We start from the raw sequence: 27,815 nt of genomic DNA, 5'->3' as shown, positions 1-27,815 counted from the left end.
CTAACTCCCTGTCCATCTCACCAGGGTCCCTACACATTGTAGCTTACTGAAAACAGGCGGCCACCACCCTCCCAGTTCCCTCCTGGCAGCGGGCGTGAGATTCCTGGAAGCTGCAGGCCAGTGACCACGGAGCAGTCCACTGACATCACCATGCAAGGCCGTGGCCATCAAGAACGTGGGCTGCCATGAAAAGGCTCTGAGGAATGGGGACAAGGCGTGAGGATGATAATGCACCTCCCTGAACCCCACGACCCCCAGAGGACAGTGCCCTGTTGTGCAGGGGGTGCAGGAGCTCCGGAGAGGGCAAGTTTTCTGCATACCCGTGATCGCCCCATCACAAGAGGGGGCTGTCCCAGCATCCTGGCATCATTCCATTGGCCAAGACCAGAATCTTAAACTGTCAGGACTGGAAGGAACCAGGAGACGGCACTGGGGTGGGTCATCCTCTAGGGAGCTGTCCTGGACACTGTGGGGTGTGGGGCAGCATCCTCCACCCCACCCCTCAATGCCCAGAGCCCCCCAGTGATGACAACCACAGAGGAAACCCTGACACCACCCAGTGTCCTCTGGGGCAGGATGAACCCTGATGAGACCGCCCGTCTTGGTTCAAGAACAGAAATGACTCTGGAAGCAGCAGCTCAGCCCCTTGCCCAGGGCCCCGGATACGAGGAGCAGAGTGAGGAGCCATAGAGGGGCAGGGTCCTGGGCTGCTGTGTATCTGGCAGGAGAAGACAGATGTGGAGACTCCTCGTTGCCTAATCCCTGGAAAGCACAGCTCCCAGCCTTTCTACTTGGCCAAGAAACCCAGCCATGGCCGGGCTGCATTCCTGGCACTGTGGCCACAGCAGCTCCGATTAACCCTGGCCTGTTCCCGGCAGGTGCTGAGAAAGTGACCCAGCTGCCCCAGGAGGCGGGACTCCGCAGCGCTGCCTCCCCCTCCAAGGTCCTGGACTGGGGGTGTCTCTCACCTGGGGGGCAGTCTAGGAACATCTGTGGTTGTCAGGACCGGGGGTGTCCCTGGCATCCAGTGCATGGGGATCAGGGAGCCGCTCTGCTCCCCGTAGTGCCCCGGATGCCCCGCCCCCTACCACCAAGGAGGATGACTCGGCCCCAGTATCCACAGCCCCGAGGGGGAGACCCTGGGTTAATTATTTGGCAAAAAATTGAGTCTGATCCCTGCTCCTGCTGGACCCAGAATAAGCTCCTGCCAGTCAGACGGTACAAACCGGGGTGACCCCAGGATCTGGAACTGGCCTCTTGTTGCTCCCATTTATAAAGTGTGTCCCATCTACACATCAGGAACACACTGGGGGGAAGTGGCGGGGGGAGAAGCCACAGCCCTCGTGACCAAGGAAGGACAGGGCTTGGAGGACATAGACTTGGGGCTCTGGCCAGGTCAAGGAAGAGCCTGGGCCCCATGCTCCCCCTGGGTCTGCAGCCACGGCCCGGGAGGCCTCCCTGCAGAACCATCTTTCCCAGCCCTTTCCTGGTCAACCCGGCCCAGAGCATGGCCTCGGGTGAAGTAAACACAGGCTGGGCTCCAAGGACAGCAGCTTGGCCTAGAGCAGGCGGGGCACCCGTTGGAGGGATGAGCCCAGGGACACGGCCCTGCCCGGGGAGGGGGTGGGGCGTGGGGCCCAGAGCACCCCCTCCTTCTGGCCTCGACCTTGGGGCTGAGCCAGCGCCAGCCCAAGGCCCCCCACCCCCACCCCCCGGCTTGCTGTACCGCTCTGGGTGACTTTGGGACAAGGGGCCTGGGTATTCCTCTCAAACCCAGCCCTGAAGATTCTGTCCCTATGCTGCAGTTGAAAGACAGGGAGTTCCTGGGGCCTCCTCGCTTCGAGTACCCTGTGGGCCACCAACACCCTGGTGGACGCTCAGGATGGGGGAGGGGACGGGCGGAGAAGCCCAGGGCCATAGGCATTTGAATTTGCAAGCAGAGAGCGATTTGGAGTCCACCCGACTCTAAACTCAGGTGTCCAGTGTGAGCAGGGATCAGGCTCAATGCTCTTTCCAAATAGTTAGCGCAGGGTCTCCCCTGGCACTGCTGACCTCAGAGCTGGGACATTCTCGGTGGGGGGCCATCCTGGGCACTGTGGCGTGTGGGGCAGCCTCCCTGAGCCCCACCCACTGGATGCCAGATGCCTCCCTCATGATGACCACAGATGCCCTGGACATGGGGATGCGGGGTCAGAACCGCCCCGGTTGAGAACTGTCATCCTAGCCGGGGGACTAGGCTCTTGCAGGGAGGCTGCGCTGACCCACATTGGAGCCGAGCCCGACTGGCCACTGGAGCTCTGACCCTGCCTCAGGGACTGCAAGCTGTGGCCCTCCGTTGGTCTGATAGAAAGCACGAGATCAAGGACGCTCATGGTGGTCCAGTGGATGAGAATTCACCTTGCAAGGCAGGGGACTCAGGTTCCATCCCTGGTCAGGGAACAAAGATCCCACCCGCTGTTGGCCACCTAAGCCTGCACACCGCTAGAGAGTAGCCCACACCACACTGGAGATCCCGAGTGTGGGAACTAAGACTGAATGCAGCCAAATAAATAAATATTTTTAAAAAAGCAGGAGGCCAGCCTAGACAGAAGGCCGTTCTCTAGGACATCTGGCTGTCATGCCTCAGGACTGTCCACAGTCTGCCCACCACTTCCCAGCTCCCTCCTCCTCGGCGCCTGCCTTCTCCCCACCTCTAGGGGTAGGCGTGGACGTGGCCTCCTAGCGAGACCTCCCTGGACCCTGGGCTCTCCTCTCTCTGCTCAGCCCTACCCGGCCCCTCTCCTCTTGTCTTTGTTCGTTTGGGTGTCTGGGCCAGCGCTGTCCTCAGAGGGCGGGGCTTCATTCTTGGACTCACCACCGGGTCCAGCACCTACAATCGCCCTCGGCCTGTGCTGGGCCCCAGGGCGCTATTCTGACCCCCGGCCTGACCCACCACTCACTCCCCAGCCGCCCAGCTTCTCCAGCCACTTTCCCCGCTGTTGGCCTCACCCTCCTCTAAATGTGGCCAGAGCCCTCACTGGACCACACAGTTGTTTTGTTCTGTCCTGTTTTTCTTTCAACAAACACGTACTTTGAAATAAGCTGGGGTTTACAGAGAAGTTGCAAAGGCAGGAGAGAGGGTGCCGTCTGTCCTTCCCAGACCACTCTTCCCTGGGGCGTGTCTGTCACAGCTGGGACACTGACACTGCCTCCAGATTTCACTAGCTTCCCCACCCACCGTGTCCTTCTCCTGCCCCAGGATCCCACACTTGGTTCAGTCATCACATGTCCTTAGTCAACTCTGGGTCATGACAGCCTCTTGGTTTTCCTCACCGTCTTCTCACTAATTCTCTGTTTGTTTTGAAGAAAAAAAAAAAGTTACTTTCCATTTAAAAATGCCATTTAGGGTTTATTATTGTTATTTTAAAATGAATTAGTAAATATTTAAAAATTTTCTCAGTTTTAATTTTGAATCTGGCAACTTTTGATAAATATAACCCAAAATTTAAAAAAAAAAAATCTCTTTGGGGAATTCCCTTGTGGTCCAGTGGTTAGGACTTGGTGCTATCAATGCTGAGGGCCAGGGTTCAATCACCGGTCAGGGAACTAAAATCCCCAAAGCCATGCAGTGCAGCCAAAAATAAAATAATATTTCTGAATTAAAATAAAAAACACAGAAAGTCCTTGGAACCTGCAGGATCAAAACGTTGGAGAACTTCCATCCTAAAGCAGGGTTGGCAAGCTCTGGCCTGAGGGCCACGTGTGTGGCCCTCTGCTTGCTTTTTGTAAATAAAGCTTTACTGGCACATGGCAACACCCATTCCTGCAGGTGTTGTCTCTGGCGGTTTCAAGATACAAGGGCAGAGCTGAGTAGCTACAGCAGAGACACCTTGACTAGCAAACAAGAGAATATTTAGGGTCTGGCCCTTTACAGAAGGTTTGCTACTGTTGATCTACATTATAGCAAGTTTGGGGCAAGTGCTTGTTTAAAATCAGGCCAAAACCTTATCAGGGTGTGGGGCCCCCAGAAACATCAAAACCCATCAAAATGTCTACCACATAATCAAAAGCAAACCCCACCATGAACTGTCCCTCAGCCATGAGAAGGAGGGAAGCCCTGACACTCACTGCCATGTGGGGGGACGCTGAGAAAAGTGAGAGAAGCAGACACAGAAGGACACACAGGGTGTGACTCCACTGATGGGAAACGTCCGGACAGCCCGGCTCACAGACACAGAGAGTGGGTTCCTGGTTGCTAAGGGCTGGGGGGAAGGGGTGACTGCTGATGGGGATATGGCTCCTTTTGGGGGGATGTAATGTTCTGGAATTAGCTAATGGTGGTTGTTGCACAACTAGGCATGAAAACATACTGAATTGTACACTTTAAAGGATGAATTTTCTGGCGTGTGAACCACATCTCAATAAAAGAAAAAGAGTCCTGTGCTCCGGCTGCAGGACACTGCCCTGTTCCATCTCCTACACATCTGGTCTGCCCACCACTGCCTCACCTTGCAATTCCCCCTCAGACACAGTAACAGCCTCACCCTTCCCCCCACTACACCCCAGGGCAGGGCCTGTGGCACCCCAAGGGGTGGCTCACACTGCAAGATCAACACAGTATAAAGAAGGGGGGAAGTCAAAGCCGTTTCCCCACGAAGCAAACTGCAAAGGTCTCAGGCAAGAATACAACATTTTTAAGCAACTACAGGCAGAAGAGATTTCAAGGCAACGTCCCAGCAGTGGGTGGGATCCTGGGACCACAGTGCCAGCCTCACAGGGGGACCCCGGGGTGTCCTCATGCCACCATCACCCCTGGCTGGGCAGCCAGCGGCATGCGAGGAATGACCTCGCGGGGCGGAGGTGCTGGCTCCAGTCGAGGCTGTCCCGTGACCTTGGGTAACCTCCTCCAGCCCTGGTTTACAGAGGCGTGAAGGCTCCCTCGCTGGCAGCACACTCCAAGGGCGGAGACTGTATCTTGACTAAGTGATTTGCTCAGGGCTGCTGCCAACAGGGGCCCCATCCACAGTGTTTTTATTTGCTGCAGGCTCCCCATACCCGTGACCACCCCCCCGAGTCTCTTACTGAGTTCAACCCAGCTCCCCCGTAGTAGGTTGAGCAGTTCCCCCAAAATTCCTGTCCGCCCAGAACCTCAGATGGTGACTGCTTTGAACTGAATTGTGTTTCCCAAATTCCTGTGTGGAAGCCCTGACCCCCAGGACCCTGGACTGTGACTGTATTTGGATCTGTTGTTTTAGTTGCTAAGTCATCTTTGACTCTTTGCGACCCCATGGACTGTAGCCTGCCAGGCTCCTCTGCCCATGGGATTCTCCAGGCAAGAATACTGGAGCGGGTTGCCATTTCCTTCTCCAAGCGATATTCCTGACCCATGAATCGAACCTGCATCTCCTGCATTGGCAGGTAGATTCTTTACCACCAAGCCACCTGGGAAGCCCCTGTATTTGGAGATGGATCTTTAAAGAGGAGATTAAGGTAAAATGAGGTCCTAACGGTGGCCCCTGAGCCAGTGGGACAAGGGTCCTTATCAGAAAGATTAGGGACTTCCCTGGTGGTCCAGTGGTTAAGACGTTACCCTCCAATGCAGAGGGTGAGGGTTTGATCCCTGGTTGGGGAACTAAGATCCCACATGTCTCTGGGCCAAAAAAACACAACATAAAACAGAAGATATTAATATTTTATGTTACATAAAGTATTTTAACAGATTCAATAAAGCCTTTTAAAATAGTCAGCACCAAAAGAAAAAAAAAAGCCTTAAAAAAAAAATTAGGACACAGGTACACACAGATGGGAAACCACACGAGGACTTAGGGAGAAGGTGGCCATCCTCACACCAAAAAGAGAGGCCTCAGAGGGAGACAGCCTGTAGACACCTTGATCCAGGATGTCTAGCCCCCAGCCCTGGGAGGGAATAACTACCCATTGTCCAAGGCCCCGACCTGTAGTATCAGGTTATGGCAGTTTGAGCAGACTAGTCCAGAGACCTCACTTGGAAATAAGATCTTTGCAGATGTCACTAGCTAAAGAGAGATGAGGTCACTCTGGGATAAGGTGGGCCCTGACCCAGTCCCTACTAAGGGAGGACAGACAGGGACTTCCCTGGTAGTCCAGTGGTTAAGAATATGCCTTCCAATGCAGGGGGCCACAGATTTGATCCCTGGTATGGGACTAAAAGCCCACATGTCACAGAGCAACTAAGCCCTCACGCCACAACTAGAGTCCAAGAGCCTCAATGAAAAACCCCACATGACTCAATGAAGATCTCCCGTGCCACAGCTAAGATCTGAAACAGCCAAATAAACACAATTTTTTTTTAAAAAAGGTGGGGTCTCAAACAGATAATTACACACCTGTGTTTACAGCAGCACAATTCACAACAGCCAAAAGATAGAAACAACCTAAGTGTCCATCAGCAAAGGCCAGATGAATAAATGTGGTCCCTCCACATTGTGGAAAATGATGTAGCCTTAAAGAGGAAGGAGATTCTGACACCTGCTACAACGCAGGTGGACCTTGAGAGCATGATGCTCAGAGAGAGAAGCCAGACACAGAAGGACACACACTGACCTCACTCATAGGAGGTCCCTGGAGGAGTCAGATCCACAGAGACAGGAAGTAGATGGTGGGGCCAGGGGCTGGGGGAGGGGACGGGGAGTGAGTGTTTCATGGGGACAGAGTTTCAGTTTGGGAAGATGAGAAAGTTCTGGACATGATGGTGCGGATGGTTGCACGACAGTGTGAATGTGCTTAACGCCATGAACTGTGCACTTTGAAATGGTTAAGAGGGTGAATTTCATATTGTGGGTATTTCAACACACACACACACACACACACACACACACACACACACAGACATGAAGATGCTCCAAATGTTCACAAGAGCCCATGTGCATCCCAGTTGTGCGTGTGGAGCCAAGCAGCCTGTGAGTAAACACGGCAGTCCTGGTGGTCTCACAACACAGGTGGCCGTCCCCAGGTGGCACTTCTGCCATTCCCCCCAGCCCCCAGGAGGTGGCTGACATCTCAGTCCTAAGGGAAGGGAGCAGGGGCTGGTTCCCCGAGAATTCGTGAGGACTGCCAAGGATGGAGTGGAGGGCAGGCGGGTGGGAGGGGGCCCGGCCCTTCAGCTCTCACTTCGAGCTCCCAGGCTGTTTACTGAGCTTGTACGTGTCCACTTCACAGGCCAGGCAGTTCCTGCCCTGAGATCAGGAAAACAAGGTCAGCTCAGGACAGGGAAGCACCGCCCTGGCGGCTGTCCTTCCTGGTGGACGTGGGGCCGGGACCTGTGGAGGGTAGACCCCTGCTGGTCACCTCCCGGAGGCGCGGGCTCTGGGCCAGGGGCATATCCTTTCCCCGCTGCTCCCTGGCTTCCTTCTCGCCCTCAGTCAGGGCTCACCACCAATCTGCTGAAGGGCCTGGGGTCCTTCACTCAGGCCCAGCTTTCCACGGATACCAGAGAGGCCTGACGACCCCTGATGTCTTCAGGAAGAACGAAGTCAGAGCCCAGAGAGTGGAGGCATGCGGGGCTCAGGTGGGAGACCCCAGGACAGCAGGGTGGCAGGACACACTTCCCATCCCCCCAGGGCCCTCGCTGCACTGCCTGAGGACATGGGCTACAGAGCTGATGCACTCACCCTTCCGGCAGCAGCCCTGGGTGAATTTTACCGAAGGGAAACTGAGGGTGGGAGCAGAGGCCTGCCTGACCAGGGGTCTTGGAGCTGGGAAGTGCTGTATCCCAGGTCTGGCTCCAGCACTCACCCTACCCCCAAGCGTTGTAGAAGTGGCCCTGAAGCTCCCTAGGCCTCTGCCCACCGCTGCTGGTGGTGACCAGGGCCTGTCACCTTCTCTGTGCCTCGGTGTCCTAATCCGGAAAACGGAGGTCAATTGATTGCTGCCATGGGTAGGGCTGAAACCCTCCTTGGCTCCCTACTGCCCTCAGAATAAAGTGGTCTCACCTGAGGCCTCCTTGCTCCCCCTTACCTTGCATCCCTGCCCACCATTCTTGGCACACACCACTCCCACCACCTGGAGAGTCTTTCCAACCCTGATCCACTCCAGAGCATTGTCAATTTCAACTTAGATGTCACTTCCTCCAGGAAGGCCTCCCTGCTTCAAGCCCCAGAGGGAGCCCTTGCTGTTGTCCTCAGGCAGTGCTGTCACCATCAGCTCACTTGACCAGGGTCCCTTTTATTATTATTATTATTATCAGGTAATACATGTGTGCATGTATGCTAAGTCGCTTCAGTCATGTCCTGCTCTTTGCGACCCTCTGGACTGTAGCCCACCAGGCTCCTCTGTCCGTGGGATTTTCTAGGTAAGAATACTGGAGTGGGTTGCTATTTCCTCCTCCAGGGGATCTTTCTGACCCGGGATCGAACCAGTGTCTCCTGCATCTCCTGCACTACAGGCAGATTCTTTACCCACTGAGCTACCAGGGAAGCCCCTCAACCAGGATTTCAACTAGGGTGAGTCTGTCACCCAGGGGACACTAGGCTGTGTCTGGGGACATCTGTGGTTGTCAGGACTGGGGGTTCCTGGCATTGGTGGAGTGAGGGCTTAAAGTGGGGGAACCCCTCACAGCTCCCAGGATGGTCCCTGCACTGCCAAGGGGACCTGCCAGCCTTGCCCCTCAGCCCCGGGACAAGGGAGATCTGGTTGCTGGTTTGCCAGGGCCGTGTGCAGGTGTGGCTGCCTCTCTTACCACCTTACCCTGCAAGCCCATCCTCAGCCTGCAGCCCCGGCTTGCACTGAGGAACCCAGAGCTTGCAGCCCGGTTCTCTGGGCCTCCGGGGTGCCTGGCTTTGCGACTCCCGTGGGCAGAGGGCTCTGGCTCGCCTCTTGCCTCTCATCCGGCCAGAACTGTGACTCAGCGGGATGTTAGTCAGATAGCTGGGGACAGCACGTCCCATTCCAGGAGGCTCAGGAGCTCAGACCTCGGTGCGGCCGCTGACTCAGCCAGGAGCCCGCAGGGATCACCACGCGGGGTCGCTCCGGGTAGGCTGAGTACGCTCTCTGCCGGCTCTGCCGTGTCACCCACCCTGCTCACAGGCTCACCTCTCCGCGCAGGAGCTCAGGTGAGGATTCCTCCCCCGGCCTCCTTCTTCCCTTCTTCCACTCACTCCCTAAACATCTGGCTGGGCGGTTGGGCAAGACCCCTGACCTGGAGGAGCCTACGGTCCAGCCTGGGTGCCACATGCAGCTGATCTGAACGTCACAGAGCAGTTACTGAGGGGCCCTGAGCAGATTACTCAGCTTCTCTGTACTCCCAGTTTCTCCTCTGTGATGTGGAGACAGCCGTCTCTAAGTGGCAGGACTGCAGCGAGTTCCAGAACAAGCGTGTGGGAAGGCAGCACGGTAGGTGCATCAGTCAGCTGCTGCCGCGTGACAAGTCGCCACCAACATAGGCTCCAAAACAACACCCTTTGTTGTCTCCCGGTCACTCTGTCAGAAAACGGGGATGTGGTTTCACTGGGCCCTCAGCTTGGAGTCTCAAAAGCCCGACACCCAGGGACAGGCTGGGCTGAGTCCTTATCTGGGACACAGGGCCCCCTTCCAAGCTCGACAGGGGGTTGGCGGAATCCCCTGCCCAGCAGTGTAGGGACTGAGGTGCTGTTTTCCTGCTGGCTGTCGGGTGGGGGGGGTGCTCTCAGCTCCCAGCTGTGTGGCCTTCTCCCCGGGCAGCACACACACAACGTGGCTGTTTGCCTTTTTCAAAGTCAGCAGGAGTGTCTGCTGCTGCTCTGATCTCTCTCTCCCTCTCTGTTTATTGTGGTAAAAAGCAATTTACCATTTTAACCATTTCTAAGTGCACAGCTCCGTGGCCTTAAGCACATTCACATTGTTGTGTGACTGTCTGGACCACCATCCAGAACTTTCTCACCTTCCCAAACAGAAACTTTGTCCCCATGAAACACTAACTCCCCACCCCCTCCTCCAGCCCCTGGCCCCACCATCTACTTCCTGTCTGTGGATCTGACTCCTCTAAATATGTCTCTGGTCTCTTGTAAGGGCTCATCTGATTAGGTCAGGCCATCCACCACTGATCAGGGGTCTCCGCAAACTCTCTTTGGCCACATCATGTGAGCCTAACTGTGGAGTGGGAACCCACCCAGAGTGTGGACACCAGGGGGTGGGGATCTAGAGCACCATCTTGGAATTCCCCCTCCCTCAGATGTGAGGGGTGCTGCTACGGAACAGGCTCCTGGGAGTAAGACGCACACAAAGGCCCCCCGCCCCACCCCCAGAACACCGACCGACCATGCAGGGCACAGAGAAGACAGCAGAGACCTCTGGGGAAGTTGCGGAGGCTTTGACTCCAACATGGGGCTGTCTCAGCAGCCTCGTCTCCTGGGGTGCCCTGCAGGTGGGGGTGTGTCTGGATTTGAACCTGAGTCTTTGGTGCTGGGAGCCCCCACAAACTGGCAGAATCCCCCCAAGAGAATAAACCCACTGGCAGGGCTGGCTGCCTGATGAGGTAGCAGACAAGACGCATGGAGCTAGGCCTGCACCCCGAGCGTGGGGCACAGTGCCATCCACGGTTAGATGTTCGTGTCCGTTTTTCCCCGTGTCCCCCCCCCCCAAGGATGGAAGAACTCTCCATTCTGCAGATGGGTGACAGTCCTGCATGCCCACAGATTAAACAGAGAACAGGGGCCTGCACACACACCAACTTCCTATCGTACTTTAGTTACAAGATGAGGCCACCGGGGGGGAGCTGGGGAAAGGGTGCATGGGATCACTCTGCATGGTTTTTGCAACTTCCTATGAACCTGGAATTGGGCTTTCCAGCTGGTTCAGTGGTAAAGAATCCACCTGCCAATGCAGGAGACACAGGAGATGCCAGTTCAATCCCTGGGTTGGGAAGATCCCCTGGAGAAGGAATTGGCAACCCACTCCAGTATTCTTGCCTGGAGAACCCCATGGACAGAGGAGCCTAGCAGGCTACAGTCCTTTGGGTGGCAAATAGTTAGACATGACTGAGCATGCATGCATGAGTCTGGAATTATTTCAAATTATAGCCTTTCTTAAAAAAAAAAACAAAACAGTGAGGGGACTTTCCTGGTGGTTCAGTGGTTAGGATGACAGGCTTCTACTGCAAGGGGTTCAGATTTGACTGCTGGTTGGGGAACCAAGACCCAACAAGCCAAGCGGTGCAGCAGAGAAAAACAAAAACAAAATGAAACCTTAGGTATGTCTAGGTGTGACTGAGACAAACAAGGCATGCCTTCTCCAACCACTGCCATTCCACCCAACACTGACCTGCCTGCGGTGCCGCCAGCAAGGAGCAGGAGGGTACAAAGGCCCCCTGTGAGCCCTGGTGCCAGCTGCAGGTGCCAGCATCTGCAGTGACCAGGCCCCCTGCTGCCCCTTGGTGGCCAGAAGGAGTCTAAGTCTCCAAACCTTGGCTCCCGGTGGACCAAGCCCCAGGGGTTGGCAGGACTATGAAGGCGATAAGATGCCATTCCCCTGATTAGGTGATTTCCTGCAGAGGAAGGAATTCGAGGGTGTCATTAAAGTCCCAAGTTAGAGACCACCCTTGTGGTCCAGTGATTAGAATCTGCATGGGGTGTGGGTTCAATCTCTGGTCAGGGGACTAAGATCCCACCTGCAGTGTTGTGCAACCAATAAATAAATATAAGTATCTTTGATATTAACTTCTCATTTTGATATTAATTTCTCATTTAAATGCTTTCTTCTCTGTAATCATCTTCTGTGGTTTTTCAGTCTTCTAACTTTAAGGAGGCTTTCAATGGCTAAGTCAAAGATCACTCTGGGTAATATTACATTACACTTGAAAATATGGGGGTTATTTTCAAATATCTTTTGATACTGATCTCTAATATAATTCCACAGTGATAAGAGAATAGGCTCTGTATCATTTCAATACCTTTAGATCATGAAATTTTTGTACCTTGTTTTATGTCCCCAGATATGTTCCAGTGTCTCTTAGTTTATAATCTATGGGAACTTGAATAGAATTTGTATCCTACAGTTGTGAAAATTGTATGAATCTTAATTATGTTGAATTGGTTCATAGTGCTTTCCAGGTCTACTGTATCCTTCTACTTCTCTGTATATTCATTCTATTCCTTTTTGAGAGTTTGATATTGAAACTCCAACTAAAAATTTATCTACTTACAAAATAATTATCATATACAGTGGAGCTTATATGTAACCTTGTTCTGTATTCTCAAAGTCTCAAAGTTATGATAAATGTGTTATCATAACTTCATAATTTAAAAAACAAAAAAAGAAAGAGACAAAATCAAATTAAATAAATTCCCAAGTTAGTTGACTTTTGAGTTAATCAAAAGGCTGCATGGGTGGGCCTGACCCGATCAGGTGAGCCCTCCCTCCCCGGGGCAGGGCCCTTCCTGCAGTGACTGGAGGGAGGAGGGGCCCCTGGAGGAGATCATGCAGCCAGGCCAGGACCTGGTGACAGCCTCCAAGAGCTGCGAGCCGTCCCCAGTGGGCTGCTAGCAAGACAGCGGGCACCTGGGCCTGACAACTGAAAGGAACCAAACCCTACCAACGGCCTGAGCAAACTGGGAGATGGATTCTTCCCCAGCGGAGCCTCAGGAGAGAACTCAGTCTGGGCCAGGCCCAGTAAGACTGTGAGCAGAGGCCTCAGCCACACTTCTGCCTGGAGAGACAGGGGAGGTACAAGGTGCCGAGTCTGTGGTCGCTTATGACAGAGCACTAGCTGGCCAGCACGCTCCTCGTGCGAAGGCAGAGCAGGGAGCCTGGGGTTTCACAATCACTGCCACACTTAGTCACATGCAGGGGGTGCTCCACTGGCTCAAGAAATTCCAAGAGCTTTGGGAGCTGGGAGATAGGAACCATGGCTAAAGTTCAAAATACGTATTTAATATTAATATAAGTCCCAAGACCATATTCCCCAAAGGCTCCACCTTCAATTCCCACCACACTGGGGAGTAAGTAGGTTTTAACATCTGAATTTGGGGGAATACCAGTGGCAATTAGAAACAAGCTCCTGATACCCCAGATCCCTGTGACCCTGTATTTGGGGTGCCTGTTGAAGCCCCCACCCCACCCTCAGCCCCCCAGAGCCCTTCCCCTGCCTGCAACTTCTGAACTCATCCCAGCCTGGCCCTCCCCAGGTCATGCCTCAGTCCTCCGTTACACATGCCCACCGTGTACACTGTACTGGGAGCTTCTGCACCCAGACACACCTGCTTTAGCCAGCTGGGCCTGGCACACAGGTGTCTGCTGACTCAACATACAAAGTTAGAGAGGAGGGAATAAAGGAAGAACCACATCCTCAGTGTGCACCGGCTCAGATGGATTCAGGTCTGTGCATTGTGGCAGGGGGTGGGAATGGGCCCTGAGGTGTAGGGGCTCCTTCTACCCACCACAAATGAGCCCCTCTTCAGCTTCCCTGTGGCTCCTTATACCCCTGCCCCCACCTTACCATATGTGACTGTCACCCCATGTGTGTTCTGAGTCAAAGGAGGCCTTGAATCTGACTATTGATGACCGTGTGTGCATCATCCCTGCTCTGAGGGAGGCTGACCAGTCAAGCCGTTGCCTAGCAACATGCCCGCGTGGGGATGCATGGGTCTCCAGGCCTTGGCTGCTGCCTGCGCTGGGACAGTTCTCACTGCCCCACAGGTGGAAGCCTGGCTTTGCGGTATCAGATGGGAGCCTTTCTGGGCCTTGGTGTTTAAGTTGGTCCAATTAGGCGGCAGCACTAACCAGTGTGTGAGGGGATTCGCCCGAAGCATGCGGAAGAGTGGGGCCGGGGTGGGAGCCAGTGTGATAAAATACATGGAGCACAAAAAGAGTGATGCTGGTTCATCCTGGGAGCAAGAATCTTGGGGAGCCGGATCCCCACTCCCCACTCCCCACTCCAGCTAGGCGCTGCTGACACGGGCTGGGACATTGTGGGGCCATCCTGAGCACTGTGAGGGGTGGAGCACACCCCTAGGCCCCCCACCCACTGTATGCCAGGACCCCCTCCAGTCATGACAACCACAGACATCCCCAGACATTGCCCAGTGTTGCTTGGGGGCAGGATCACAAGGGTGAGACCCTTCCGGAGGGGGTCGATGTCACGTCTGAGCAGCCCCCTGCTGCCATGGGAAGCACCCTGGGGCCTGCTCTCCCCAAGATTCCAGAATCAGAGCCATGGGCTACCAGGGTGGGGGTGGCTCTGGGTCCTGTGTGCTGTTGGGGGGGGGGGGCGCGCCCTTGGTGGGTTTCTGGGCGGGGACCCAGTAATTACTTATGTATCGTGAGGCTGCGGCAGCAGCCATGACCTTCTGCAAGAACGTTTTAAGGTTTCAACTGTCTATCTTGGCAGCTCTTTCAGGAGAACAGCTTGTCCGCGGAGAGAACTGATAACTGTGGGCATTTCAACACACATCTGAAGCAGGGGACCAACCAGGAGAAAGAAACAGTCTCTGACGCGGCGCGCCGGGTTGGAGTTTGTCCCTCACATGAGGGCCACCCTCTCAAGATAAAAGATCCGGGAGGCGCTTTCAGCTGAAATGTTCACAAACTCCCAGAGAACAGGGGCTATCAGGAAAACACCGGCTGCTGGGAGGTCACTGAGCTCTGCCTCAGGAGGGAGGGCTGGTGAAAAGCTGGAAAAATCGTTCTCAGCTAAGAATCATCACCCCGGCCTGTGCGAAATACACTCATTTCCATCTGAGCTACCTTTCAGGAGCTCAGTGGCCGCTGGGGACTTGTGGCTACCCTATTGGAAAGCCCAACTCTGGCTAAAAGGGCAGTGGCACCTCCACAAGGAAAGCCAGCGCCATGAAGGCCCATGCGCTCAGCCCTTCCACGGGCGGGAGCCAACTGGCTACGGTCCCAGCCCCCCGACCCTTTCCCCCTCACCCCCCACCTCCCCTCTGCCAGAGCTTCCAAACTTATGGGAAGATTCATCTGGTTTCGGGAGGGGGCACCCACATCCAGAGACACTATGAGAGGAACCGGTGAGGCAGGGGGCCTGCCTCCATGGGACACTGGGTGATGTCTGGGAACATCTGTGTGGGCTCAGTTGTCAAAACTGAGGGCTCCTGGCATCATGGGGATGGGGGCCTGGAGGCTGCTCCACCCTCCCCCACAGTGCCCAGGATGCCCACTGCACCCCACAGGGTGACCGGCCCGACGTCAGCAGTGTTGGATGGGAAGGACTCCGAACGGGTCCACAATTCTCACTAGAACACCCACCCTGCACACTGGCATCCCCTGGAGCCTGGCCTGGCAGACACTTGGAAACCCTTGCCGAGGGGATGGAGAACATTTGAGAGGGTCACCGCATCTGGCCAGGCCGAGCAGTCACTGCCCAGGTGACACACACCTGAGGGTGCCTCGGAAGACACTGGGCAGATTCCACAGCCAGGAGACCCGAGGGGTCTTTGAGGGTCTCTGGCGTTTAGGTGAATCCCAAAGGAGGTGCTTTGAGAGACCGACCTGGGGAGAACCACCCCCCCCCACCTTGCTCCTGCCTGGGGATCAGAGCCACCGGCTGCTCCCAGGCGACAGAGGCGGCAGTCCCAGAAGCAAGATCCAGTTGTCCCAGCAGGGATGCGCACCCCCACCCTCTGGCCTTCGTTCTCTGGTCCCAACTCTGCTCCAGCCACTGAGGTGCACCAGGGCCAGGAGAGTTGGGGGGTGCAGGGATCCTGAGCGCTCCAAGGTCAGAGCCTGTGCTTTCTACCTTCCTCTTACATCCAATGAACTCACAGAGGCTCCAGGTCTGTGAAGTGGAGGCCCCTAGGAAAGAGCGACGGTGGACTCTGGGTGCTGAACCAGAATGTCCTGGAACATGTAGACAGGGGGTCACAGGGCTCCACGAGGGCCGAGGGGTTGACTGAAGAAGCTGGGTACTCACTTGGACCCCTGCACCCTCTTCACATCTATCCCTGCTAGTTGCGCTGGAGACCTCATGGACCTTCACTGCCCCCTAGTGGCCACCACTGGGAATCCCAGCACTCTGGGGATTGCCCCAGCCCCAGACCCCTCCTCTGGAGCCCCACCCAGACTCCAGGTCCCACTTTTAGCCCTGGCGTCTGCAGACATTCAGCACAGTGGATCAAGGTGCTGTCACCAGGATGGACAGTGTGGCCCTTGCTCGGCAACACTCCATCTCCCCTGGACAGGCAGTGGCTCAGAAATGAGACAGTCCACTGTCTGTAGCCCCTGTACTGTAGGGACCTCAGATGTGAGGGGACTGGCAAACAGGAAGTGCTCCTAGTGACTATGAAACTAACAAGCAATCAGGAAAAGCCTTGATTCCCCCCACTTGTAGGAGAGCAGGATCCCTTGGAACAGAGAACCACTGCAAGGCTAGCCACGTGTACCAGCTCAGGAGTGTTTTCTGTCTCTCCCAGCAGTGTCCACTGGGCACTGATGACCTGGCAGCTGGTCACCCTTGGCCATTGTGGGCACTGTGGTGTGTGGAGCAACCTTCCTGGCCCCACCTCCTTGTTGCCAGGAGCATCCCCCCAGTGTGACAACCTCAGATGTCCCCCAACAGGGATCTGTGTCCCCTGAGAGGGGAGCCGGCAGTCAGAATCACCTCCCCAAGGTGAGACCTCCTAGCACAGCTGAATTTTAAAAGGCTCAAGGACTGAAGTGCAGAATATGCCATCTAAAACAAAATGCAGGTGGATTGTGTTTTTATAATCTTGATGTGTTAGAGGACCACAAAAAATAAAGAAGACAGGTCTTTGAAAGTTTCAGATCCCTGATGACAAAATGCACTGTGAGCAAAGTGTGGAAACATGCTCCAAAAAACACTTGTAGTGGACTGTGTCCAGACAGGGAAGTAGGTAGAATTTAAACATCACCAGGGTTTCCCTGGTGGCTCAGTTGGTAAAGAATCCTGCAATGAGAGAGACCTGGGTTTGATTCCTGGGTTGAGAAGATCCCCTGGAGGAGGGCATAGCAAGCCACTCCAGTGTTCTTGCCTGGAGAATCCCCATGGACAGAGAAGCCTGGTGGGCTGCAGTCCATGGGGTCGCAAAGAGCTGGACACAACTGAGTGTCTAAACACAGCACAGGACAGAAACTCTCAAGAAAGGACGCATCCAGGCCGTTCGCCTTAGAGAAACAGCTGAGCTCATGAAAAGGAGGCCTGGACACAGCAGCTAAAATGGTCCTGGCTTGTTGGCTTGGCCAGGACATAAAACTGCACTTGAGAGGGTGGTGAGACACATCCTGGGATGGAAAATGGTGTGTTTCTTTGTGGCTGAAGGTTAAAACAAAAATGAGAACACCCCGACTTAAAGTCACAGGCAAGGCAAACTTACTTCCAGGAATTTACCCCAAACAACAACCAATCAAGGACGAAGAAAGTTTGCACAAGGACATCCATCCCAGAACATAGCAAAATTTAGAAAGAGAGAGAAAAGGAAAGCAATAAAAGAAAATGAACACCCTCCAGAAAAAGCCCACCAACAGACCAGTTAAACCAACTATAAAATTATTCTTAAAGAAATAAATTCTAATTCAAATAACAAGGTCTTGTGGCTTCCCTGGTGGCTCAGGAGTAAAGAATCTGCCTTCCAATGCAGGGGACATGGGTTCGATCCCTGGTTTGGAAAGATCCCACATGCCTCAGAGCAACTAAGCCATGTGCCACAACTACTGAGCATGTGCTCCACAGCCCGGGATCTGCAACTACTGAAGCCCAAGTGCCCTAGAGCCCGTGCTTGGCAACAGGAGAGGCCACCGCAATGAGAAACCTGTACACCGCAACTAGAGAATAGCCCCCACTCTCCACAACTAGAGAAAAACCCTCACAGCAATGAAGACCCAGCACAGCCAAAAACAAATAAATAAAATCTTTAAAAAAGCAATCATGCCTACAACTGCTAGTTATTAGAAAAAAAAAATTTTTTAATATCAAGGCCCTACTGTATAGCACAGGGAACTATATTCAATATCCTGTGATAAATCATAATGGAGAACATGAAAAAAGAATGTGTGTATATATATATATATATATAACTGAATCACTTTGCTGGACAGTAGAATGAACACATTGTAAATCAACTACACTTTAGTAAATTTTAAAAAAGAAAGAAGTTATAATTTGTCTATAACATGGAATGTTAAGCCATTGTCAGGAAAGAAGATGGAAATCTACGTTTATGGATGAATGAAGATGCCCATCAAGGGAGATGAGTACATCAAAGAGAAAACCCTTCTTATCCAAAATCCCTTGAGTGAGTGGAATTCAGAGAGGTTTGGGAGGATGCTCACTGAGGTGTGAGCAGCGGTCCCCGATGGGTGTGGGGTTTGGGGTGTCTTGTCTCTCCTTTGTCCATTCAGTTTCTTTTTACAGTTAGCTGGTTGGACATGAACACGTTGGAGAAGGGTTGAGTGGGGCTTACTCATCAGGCACACTGTGATGACACATACACTCTACGTGGCCTCGCCTGGCTCCAGGTGGTTCTCCAAACTCCCCTCCTGCTTGGCGACTTTGTGACACAGAGTTAACACTGAACCTGCACGGGACCTTCGAGGAGCATAAACAAGCCAGATGGACCACAGGGCTCCAATCTCAGTCCTGGTCTCTGTCTGTGGGGACAGCTTCCCTCCTGGGCTGAGATAAAATAATATATCTTAGCTTCACTGAGGTTTGCTTTACACGTCATACAATCGGCTGGTTGGCAGTACACAACTCGAAGATTCGTAGTTCACCAAGCTGCTTGATGCCCCAGCCCCACAGTTCTGGACCCTCCCCTCAGCACTGTAAGATGTGTCTGGCGCCCAAACACAGTTCACCCCCATTCCCACCCCAGCCCCTGGCAAGCCCGGGCCACCTTGCTGTTCCAACAGACTTACATTTTGTGCTGACTTCATCTAAATGGAATTATACCATGTGCTGCCTTCTTGTCTAACATTTTTTATTTTACACACACACGCACTAGATAAAAATAAATGTTATAAAGGCATCAGACCTCCCTCAAATTTATTGCTAAATGGAACACAACCTGAATCAAAGATCCATCAGAACTTTTGCTAGAAACCGGAAGTTGATTCTAAAGACAGCTGGTCCCCGCCAGACACTTAGAGTAAATGGACTGGGCGGGGCAGTCCCGGATGCCAGGGAGCCATCTCATTCATCCCCACGCTGTTTCCTCTTCCTACATTACAAAAGTCACTCAAAGTCCTCTTGGGAATAAAACCGGAGACAAGCAAATGCGTAACAGTTGAGAGATCAGGACTGAGCTGTATTTTCCTCCTGACTTAATTCTTCCTGAGGCCTCTGGCACATTTCCCAACCTGCTGTCCCACCAGGGGAGCAATACGGTTCAGGTATTTGTTCAGTCCCATGACCAAGCTCTGCTCTGAGTGAATGGCATTGACGGGTCACCCTCCATGCACATGGGAAACGGGATGAAGTACCGCAGACCCTAATTAAGCCTCTCGAGGAGGAAGCTAAGAGCTGGGAAGCAGGTGCCACTGTGGGCATGTGCCCATCCTGGGTGCACTAGGACCCGACCTGCCAGCCCCATGTACCCCCGCTCCAGGAGCCTGGATGGGAAGACATTCTCTGTGGCTTCCATGTGCTCTTGGCAGGTGAGACAAACCCCCAGAAGTGAGCAAAGCTGGGAAGATGCAGGCGTGCACAGCCAGGACGCCTCTGAACTCATTCTGGCTCCAAACAGCCAACCAAACATCTGAGTGAACTCTAAACATAGAGAAAAGAAAAACCTCATGACACCAACCTGTGCTCACTCAAGTCCTGGCTGTCTTCAGCAACGAGGTTCAGAAACCCAGTGTCTGCTCCCTGGAAGAAAAACAAACCATGTTAGCTGGGTCTGATTTGGCCTGAACTGCCACATGGGGGTCAGCGGTACTATGATGAGATAGAAAAATCCTTCGGCTGGGGGTGCGGAGCATGGAAGGGCTGCCTTCTGGTCACTCTGTCAGACATCAGGGATGGTACAGACAGGATGCTTCAGAATGCAGAGAGATGAGAATAACAGGGCAACCTGCCAGGAAGGTTTGCTAGCGATCTGCAGTGGTATCCATGATGAAGTTTCCACGTGTTCCAAAACTGAACTGGATGAAAGGACTGGATGTTCATATGACCATTTATAGTTTATAGAAGATGTTCACCTGCATCATTGGACCCCCATGGTCTCCTGGGAGGAAGGCAAGAGGACTGAGTCAACCCCCTGCCTTGGGGTACTCAGCTCACCCACGTTTGCCTGAGGCATGTGACCAACTAAATGCAAGGTGGGGTCCTGAGGCAGAAAAAGGACATTAGGGAAAACAAGTGAAATCTGAATAAAGAGTGGATCAAGGTGGCAGAAATGTATCCATGTCTACCTCTTGGTTATCACAAACACACTATGCTTATGAATGACCCAGTCATTGGGAGAAATTAGGTGATGGGTAATTTTAAATGCCTCTGAAAATCTAAGTTATTCTAAAAAATCTTTTTTTAAACTTCAGTTTAAAAATTTAGGGAGGGACTTCCCTGATGGTCCAGTGGTTAGGACTTCAAGCTTCCACCGCAGGGGGCGTGGGTTCCGTCCCTGGTTGAGGAAATAAGATCCCACAAGCTGTGTAGTATGCCCCCAAAATAAATAGTTTTAAATACATAAAAATTTAGGGAACCCTCCCACACTGTTGGTGGAAATGTAAGCCGGTACAACCACCATGGAGAACAGTGTGGAGATTTCTCAAACAACTGAAAACAGAGCTGCCACAGGATCCAGCACTCCCACTCCTGGGCATAAATCTGGAGAAACTCCAGTTCACAAAGATTCATGCACCTCAATATTCATAGCAGCAGCACTGTTTACAATATCTAGGACATGGAAACAACTTAAAAATTCATCAATAGATAAACTGATGTAGAAGATATGGTGTATCTGATAAAGAACGTAAGATATATATATACACGAAGTGTTGGGCATGCAGTCATGTCCGACTCTCTGTGACCCCCTTGGACTGTAGCCACGCTCCTCTATCCATGGAATTCTCCAGGCAAGAATATTGGGGTGGGTTGCCATTTCTTCTTCCAGGGGATCTTCCCCACCCAGGGGTTGAACCTGAGTCTCCCGAATTGCAGGCAGATTCTTTACCATCTGAGCCACCAGGGAAGCCCCAATATATATATACACGCACAACAAAATACTACTAAGCCATAAAAAAGAATGAAATAATGCCATTTGCAGCACCATGGATGGACCTAGAGATTATCATAGTAAGTGAAGAATCATAAAGACAGAAGAAAAAAGAAAAAAAAAAAAAAGACAGAAGAAGACAAATACCATGATATCACTTATATGTGGAATCTAAAAAAATTATACAAATGAACTTATTTATAGAACACAAACAGACCCATAGACTTCAAAAACAAATTTTCGGTTTGGGGAGGAGGGATAAATTCGGCTTGCAATTAACATATACAGACTACTATATATAAAATAAATAAACAACGACCTACAGTATATAGTACAGGGAACTCTACTCGGTACTATGTAACAACCTATGTGGGAAAAAAAACTGAGATAGAATGGATACATGTGTATGTATAACTGAACAACCTTGCTATACACTTGAAACTAACACAACATTGTACACCAACTGTACCCCAATATAAAATAAAAATTAAATTAAAAAATGTAAATGCTATATATTTTTTTGTTGTTTAGTCGCTGTTGTTCTGACTCTTTGCAACGCCATGGACTGCAGCATGCCAGGCTTCCCTGTCTTTCACCATCTCCCAGAGCTTGCTTAAACTCATGTCCATTGAGTCAGTGATGCCAACCAACTATCTCATCTGCTGCCCCCTTCTCCTCCTGCCCTCTATCTAACTGGTTGTCAATTAAAGGCCAGGATGGAGAACCCATGTCCCCACCATCACCTGCAGGTGGTGCTGAAGCCTCAGGAACACCCTCTGGGCTCTAGCAGCAGCTCTAATAGAAACTCATCCAGTAGCAGCGTCTGCTCTACTTGGCCCAACAGCTCAGGATTGGAGCTTCTCTGGCCACTGAGGCCAGAGGGGCGCCCTGGACAGCGTAGAGCACAGTGGCCCACAGGGATGAGAGATGAGAGGGTTGGAGCAACGTGACCACAGACCTGAAGCCAAGACTTGCCTCAACCTTGAAGGGACCATCTATGCGTCTGATTCTTCATTTCATTTTTGAATCAATTAAAGGCTCATGAGAAGTTGCAAAACTAGTACAGAAGGGTGCCAGGGAACACTCTTCACCAAGCCCCCTGACGGCCGCTCCTTACACAACTCAGGAACATTATCCAAACTGGAGAGAGTGACTGATAAACTAGGCGCCTTTTTTTTTTTTTTTTTTAAGTCTTACTGAGATACAATTCTCATGCCACACATTTTGCTTATTCAAAATGCACAATTTTTTTAAAAAAAGCACAATTCAGTGGTCTTTTTGTACATTCATAAAGTTGTGTAACCATTATCACAACCAATTTTTGAACATTTTCCTTACCCCAAAAGAAGCCCTGTCCCCATCAGCAGTCACTCTCCTGCTCCCCAGCCCCTGACAACCAGGAACCCACTCTCTGTGTCTGTGGACCTGCCTGTTCTGGACGTTTCCCATCAGTGGAATCACACCCTGTGTGTCCTTCTGTGTCTGCTTCTCTCATCGAGCATCATGTTCTCAGGGTCTGTCCACGCGATAGTCAGTGTCGGGGCTTCTCTCTTTTGTGTGGCTGAGTGGTGCTCCAGTGTGTGGAGGGACCCTGTGTTTATCCATAGCCCACTGATGGATGTTCAGGTTGTTTCCACTTCTGGCTCCTGTGAATCACACTGCTGTGAACACGGGTAGCTTATGAATCACTGCAGAGATGGCATCTTTCTCTGCCCTCACATCTACCATCTGCCAATCTCCCCATCCCCAGCCCTTTAACGCCAGCTGCAGGCTGTCCTCCAGCCCTCGAAGCTGGACTTGGGCAGGGAGATGAGCCCCACAGAGCCCCCCACCCTGGCTATGCTCAGCCCAGACCAGCTTTGGCTAGAGCAGAGAGCAGCGAGGACAAAACTCGTCCCCGGGGCTGAGAGAGAGCAGGCTGCGAGATGCAGCAGCTGGCGCCAGGCTGTGCCTGTGACCTTCACCGACAAAAACGCTGGGCTTTCACCTTCCCGCTGTGGTGAACGCCAAGCCCCCATGACAGGCCCCCATGAATTGTGGAGGTGGGACCATGAGGAGGATCTCCTATAGAATCTGCAGTTGTTGGTCAGTCGCTAAGTTGTATCTGACTCTTTGTGACCCCATGAACTGCAGTCTGCCAGGCTTCCCCATCCTTCACTATCTCCCTGAGTTTGCTCAAACTCATGTCCATTGAGACAGTGATACCATCCAACCATCTCATTCCCTGTCATCCCCTTTTCCTCTTGCCCTCAATGTTTCCCAGAATCAGGGTCTTTTCTAATGAGTTAGCTGTTTGCATCAAGTGGCCCAAGTATTGGAGCTTCAGCTTCAGCATCAGTCCTTCCAATGAATATTCAGGGTTGATTTCCTTTAGGATTGTCTGGTCTGATCTTGTTGTCCAAGGGACTCTCAAGAGTCTCTTGCACCACAATTTGAAAGCATTAATTCTTTGGCACTCAGCCTTCTTTATGGTCCAACTCTCACATCTGTACATGACTACTGGATAAACTATAGCTTTGACTGTATGGACTTTTGTTGTCAAAGTGATGTCTCTGCTTTTTAATATGATGTTTAGGTTTGTCACAGCTTTCCTTCCAAGGAGCAAGTATCTTTCAATTTCCATCTTTTAATCTGCAGAGCTGGTGGAAAATGTGACTGTGGGACCTCTTGTTCAAAAATTATGACAAATTTCAAAACAGTGACAGCAGAGACCTACGGTGCAGGGGCTGTAAGAAGCCAGGCCTGCCGACCCCACACACACCCTACCCTTGGAACTGCCGACAAGTGACTTCACTGCAAGGAAAGAGGCCAAGCTCACAACGGTGGCAATCAGGGACCCAAGAGGATAGGACGATTGCACACTCTTGTCATGGGTGGCACATTTTTTTTTCTTCTGATCACACCACATGGCTTTCGGGTCTCAGTTCCCCACCAGGAATTGAACTTGTGCCTCTTGCCTTGGAAGTGTGGAGTCCTAACCACTGGACCACCAGAGAAGTCCCCCGAGTAAAACTTTTTACAACCTGCGAGTCCCACCTCATCCACATGCTTTCCTTTTTTTATTCTTTTTAAAAAATTAAGATAGAATTCACCTACTATAAAATGTCCAGTTTGATGGCTTTCAGGAGAATCACAGGTTCTGCAACCATCACACTAACCCCGAGACACCTTTGTCACGCTCATCAGCATCACGTGGCTCAAAGCTGAGGCTCCCAAGGAGAAGCAAGATCCTAGACTGCAGGAGCTGCGAGTGCTCTGCTCGCCACGAAGTCCATGCCACCATCACCGAGCCGGCCCATGGTGGGATCTCACTAGTTCTGGGGATTCTACACAATCCAGCTGGTGCCAAGGGCAGAGCCTGAGGAGCCCAGTGGGTCTGGGAAGAGGGTACTGGCCCCACATAGAGCTGTGTGGTGCTGGGAGAGGCCCACCCTGGGTACCATGTTCCCTGACCGTCATGTGGAGGCAGGTTGGAATGGCTTGGAGTCCAGGGGCAGCAGGCCTGACACTCAACACCAAGCAGGAGTGAGATGGTCAGAGCCAGGACATAGCACCCTCAGCCTAGCTGAGAACTCATCTCACAGCCCTACGGTCAGGACTCCAACACGGGCCGGGCTTCATGGGGCTAAATCCAGGCCTGGGTAGGGCTAGTCTTTTCGGAGGCTCCAGGGAAGCACAAGTGTAAGTAAGTGTTAGTCACTCAGTCGTACCTAACTCTTTGCGACCCCATGGACTGTAGCCCACCCGGCTCCTCTGTCCATGAGATTTTCCAGGCAAGGTACTGGAGTGGGTTGCCATTTCCTTCTCCAGGGGATCTACCCAAGCTCTTGCCTTTTCCAGCTTCTAGAGGCGCCACATCGCTGGCTCGCAGCCCCTCCCTCCATCCTCACCGTCACCAGCGCAGCATCTCCTGTCTCTCTGCCTCTGGCCCTCCCCCTCCCTCTTATAAGGACCTTGTGATGACACTGGGTGCCCTCAGAGAATCCAGGGTTGTCCCCATCCTAAGTGCTTTAACTTATTCCCATCTGCAGAATCCTTTTTACCACGTACAGTGAAACACAGGTTTTGGGGACTGGGGCATGGACATTTTTGGGGGGCCATTATTCTGCCAACTGCACACTGTAATACTTGACAACATGAGTGAATCTAGCCCTGGAACTTTGCATTTAAGAGCAGATCCCAAGAGAGTACAGCGTAGCATGATATCCTATTTATAACGTTAAAAACAACTCAACTTTCTAAAATAGATTTTTAGGAGTAAAAATCTACTCAAAGTATGCTGTTAAGGAGTACATGTAAACAAGACAGAATTAAACAAAAGACAGGAAATGTGACATGAGATTCCACCTCGGCTGCCTTGGAGACCGGAGCCAGGTGGGTGAGTTGGGTGGGGAGGGTCTCAGGAACAGAAGAGAACTGGCGAGGCTCTGGTTTTTGTGCTCAGTGGTGAGTTTGTGGGTGCTCATTATTAAGAATATATACACAAAAGAGGACCTACATTCAAAGGAATATTACTCAGTGCTAAAAAGGAATGAGCTATGAAGCAGGGAAAGACACTGAGGAACCTCAGATACAAGTCACCAAGTGAAAGAAGCCAGTAGAAAAGGCCATACACTGGACTCCCCTGGTGGTCCAGTGGTTAAGATCCAGTGCTTTCAATGCAGGGGGCCTCAAGTTTGATCCCTGGTCAGGAAACTTAAGATCCCACATGCCCCATAGTGCGGCCAAAAAAGTTGATTAATTCATTAAAAGGTTGAAAAGACTATACACTGTGATTTCAACTGTGGGACATTCTGGAAAAGGCAGGACTCTGGAGACTAGAAGGATCAGTGGTTTTGAGGGCTGTGGGGAGGAGGGATAAACAGGTAGGGTCCAGAGGCAGTGAAATGACTGATAATGGATACATTTGTCTGAACCCACAGAATACATAGCACCAAGACTAGACTCAGATGTCAACTATGAACTTTAGTTAATAACAACATATGGGGACTTCCCTGGTGGTCCAGTGTCTAAGACTGTGCTCCCAATGCAGGGAGTCCAGGTTGGATCCCTGGTCAGGTAACTAGATCCCATGTGCTGCAATTAAGACTGGTGTAGCCAAATAAATAGTAAATAAACAAATACTTTTTAAAAGTAACAATATATGGATATTGGCTCATCAAGTATAACTGAGGTACACTAATGCAGGATGGTAATAATAGAGAAAAGTGTATGTGTGGGTGTGTGTGCCTGTGTGTATGGAGGGGGTATGTCGGAACTCCCTGTACTTTCTGCTCAATTTTTCTATAACCCTAAAGTACTCTAAAAAGCAGCCTATTAGAAGCTGGGTGAATTGGACTTCCCTGGTGGCCCAGTGGTTGAGAATCCACCTGCCAATGCAGGGGACACAGGTTCCATCTCTGGTCTGGGAAGATTCCACACGGCAAGGAGCAACTAAGCCCATGAACCAGAACTACTGAGTCTGCATTCTAGAGCTCACTAACCACAGCTACGGAGCCCATGTGTTGCGACTACTGAAGCCCACACACCCTAAAGCCCATGTTCTGCAACAAGAAGCCACTGCAATGAGAAGCCCGTGCACTACAACTAGAGAGTAACCCCCGCCTGCTGCACCTAGAGAAAGCCCTTGCAAAGCAATGAAGACCCAGTGCATTCAAAAGTAAATAAATAAAATTTTTAAAAAAGAAGAAAAAAAAGCGGGATGAATTGGGAGAGTTAGACTGAGAGCCAGGAATTGTGAAAAGGAAAAGAAAGAAGGAAGGAGGGAGGAAAGAGTGAGGCCATTGTAGCCCAGGTGAAGGCTCCACACACCCATGACCAGCAGGTGGGTCAGGCTGTTGTGAACCAAGACCCAGACACAAGCTGGTCAGTCCCGCCAAGTGGATTTTCTATGTTTCTCCCAAGGCCCCTGCCAGTATCATAACAGGATCACACTGCCCAGATCAAGATCTCCTGGCCCCTCCAGCCTACTCCAAAGTAGTAGGATTAACCTACTCCAAAGCCGTCCCCAAGCCAGGGGACCAGGGCGGACTTATGGGCGGATCAGACAAGAGCCTAATAGAATGTGCCCTGGGATTACTCCCAAATCCCATTTGGCCAGTGGAAAGCATATTCTGGCTGGTGCTGAGCGGATTTCTACAGATTTTGAGGGCAGGAGGCAACCTCTTTCCTTCCCACCCATTCACCATTCCCACCCTCACCATTCCCATTGCCACTCCGCCTGGAGAGATTCCATCCCTTCTACCTCCTGGCGTGCAGCACCAGCCAGGCCCCTCTTCCTCTCTCTGCTCCAAGGCGCGTGCAAACGCAGAAATAAGACAGAAGAAATCTGTCCTCCACCCATTCTTTTTTAATCTCCCCCCCTCTCTCTTTTTTTAATATTTTGTGTATTTGGCTGCACTGGGTCTTAAGTTTCAGCATGTAGGATCTAGTTCCCCAACCTGGGCCTCCTGCATTGGATGTGTGGGGTCAGCCACGAGACCTCCAGGGAAGTCCCTCCACCCTGTTTCTGAGGCCAAAGCTTTGTGGGTAGGAGGGTGAAAGCAGCTGAAGTAAGTGGGCACAGGTGTCCCAAGTAGGGTTCCAGAAACTACAATTCTCCCTAGATTGCCTGGGAATGGACTGTGACCCTAATTCCTGGTGAAATCACTGAGACAGTCAGTCACTTCACAGAGCATTTCTCCTTTGGTGGCACCTTTTTTT

General features: G+C 51.9%; 1 protein-coding gene across 5 annotated transcripts in view; it reads right to left on the bottom strand.

Annotated features, from left to right (window-relative positions):
- GNG7 (G protein subunit gamma 7) overlaps positions 1–27,815 on the bottom strand; it is a 137,424-nt gene that overhangs the window by 74,449 nt on the left and 35,160 nt on the right. For all 5 annotated transcript variants that reach the window (XM_043912075.1, XM_043912074.1, XM_043912072.1 and 2 more), the window contains exon 2: positions 19,704–19,765. The gene's annotated coding sequence lies outside the window, so the exon portion shown is untranslated. The remainder of the gene's footprint in view (positions 1–19,703; positions 19,766–27,815) is intronic.

The sequence above is a fragment of the Cervus elaphus genome, chromosome 9, assembly GCF_910594005.1.
Source record: "Cervus elaphus chromosome 9, mCerEla1.1, whole genome shotgun sequence".
NCBI lineage: Eukaryota > Metazoa > Chordata > Mammalia > Artiodactyla > Cervidae > Cervus > Cervus elaphus.
The sequence above is the reverse complement of the archived record's forward strand: the minus strand, read 5'-3'. Positions and strand labels throughout refer to the sequence as shown.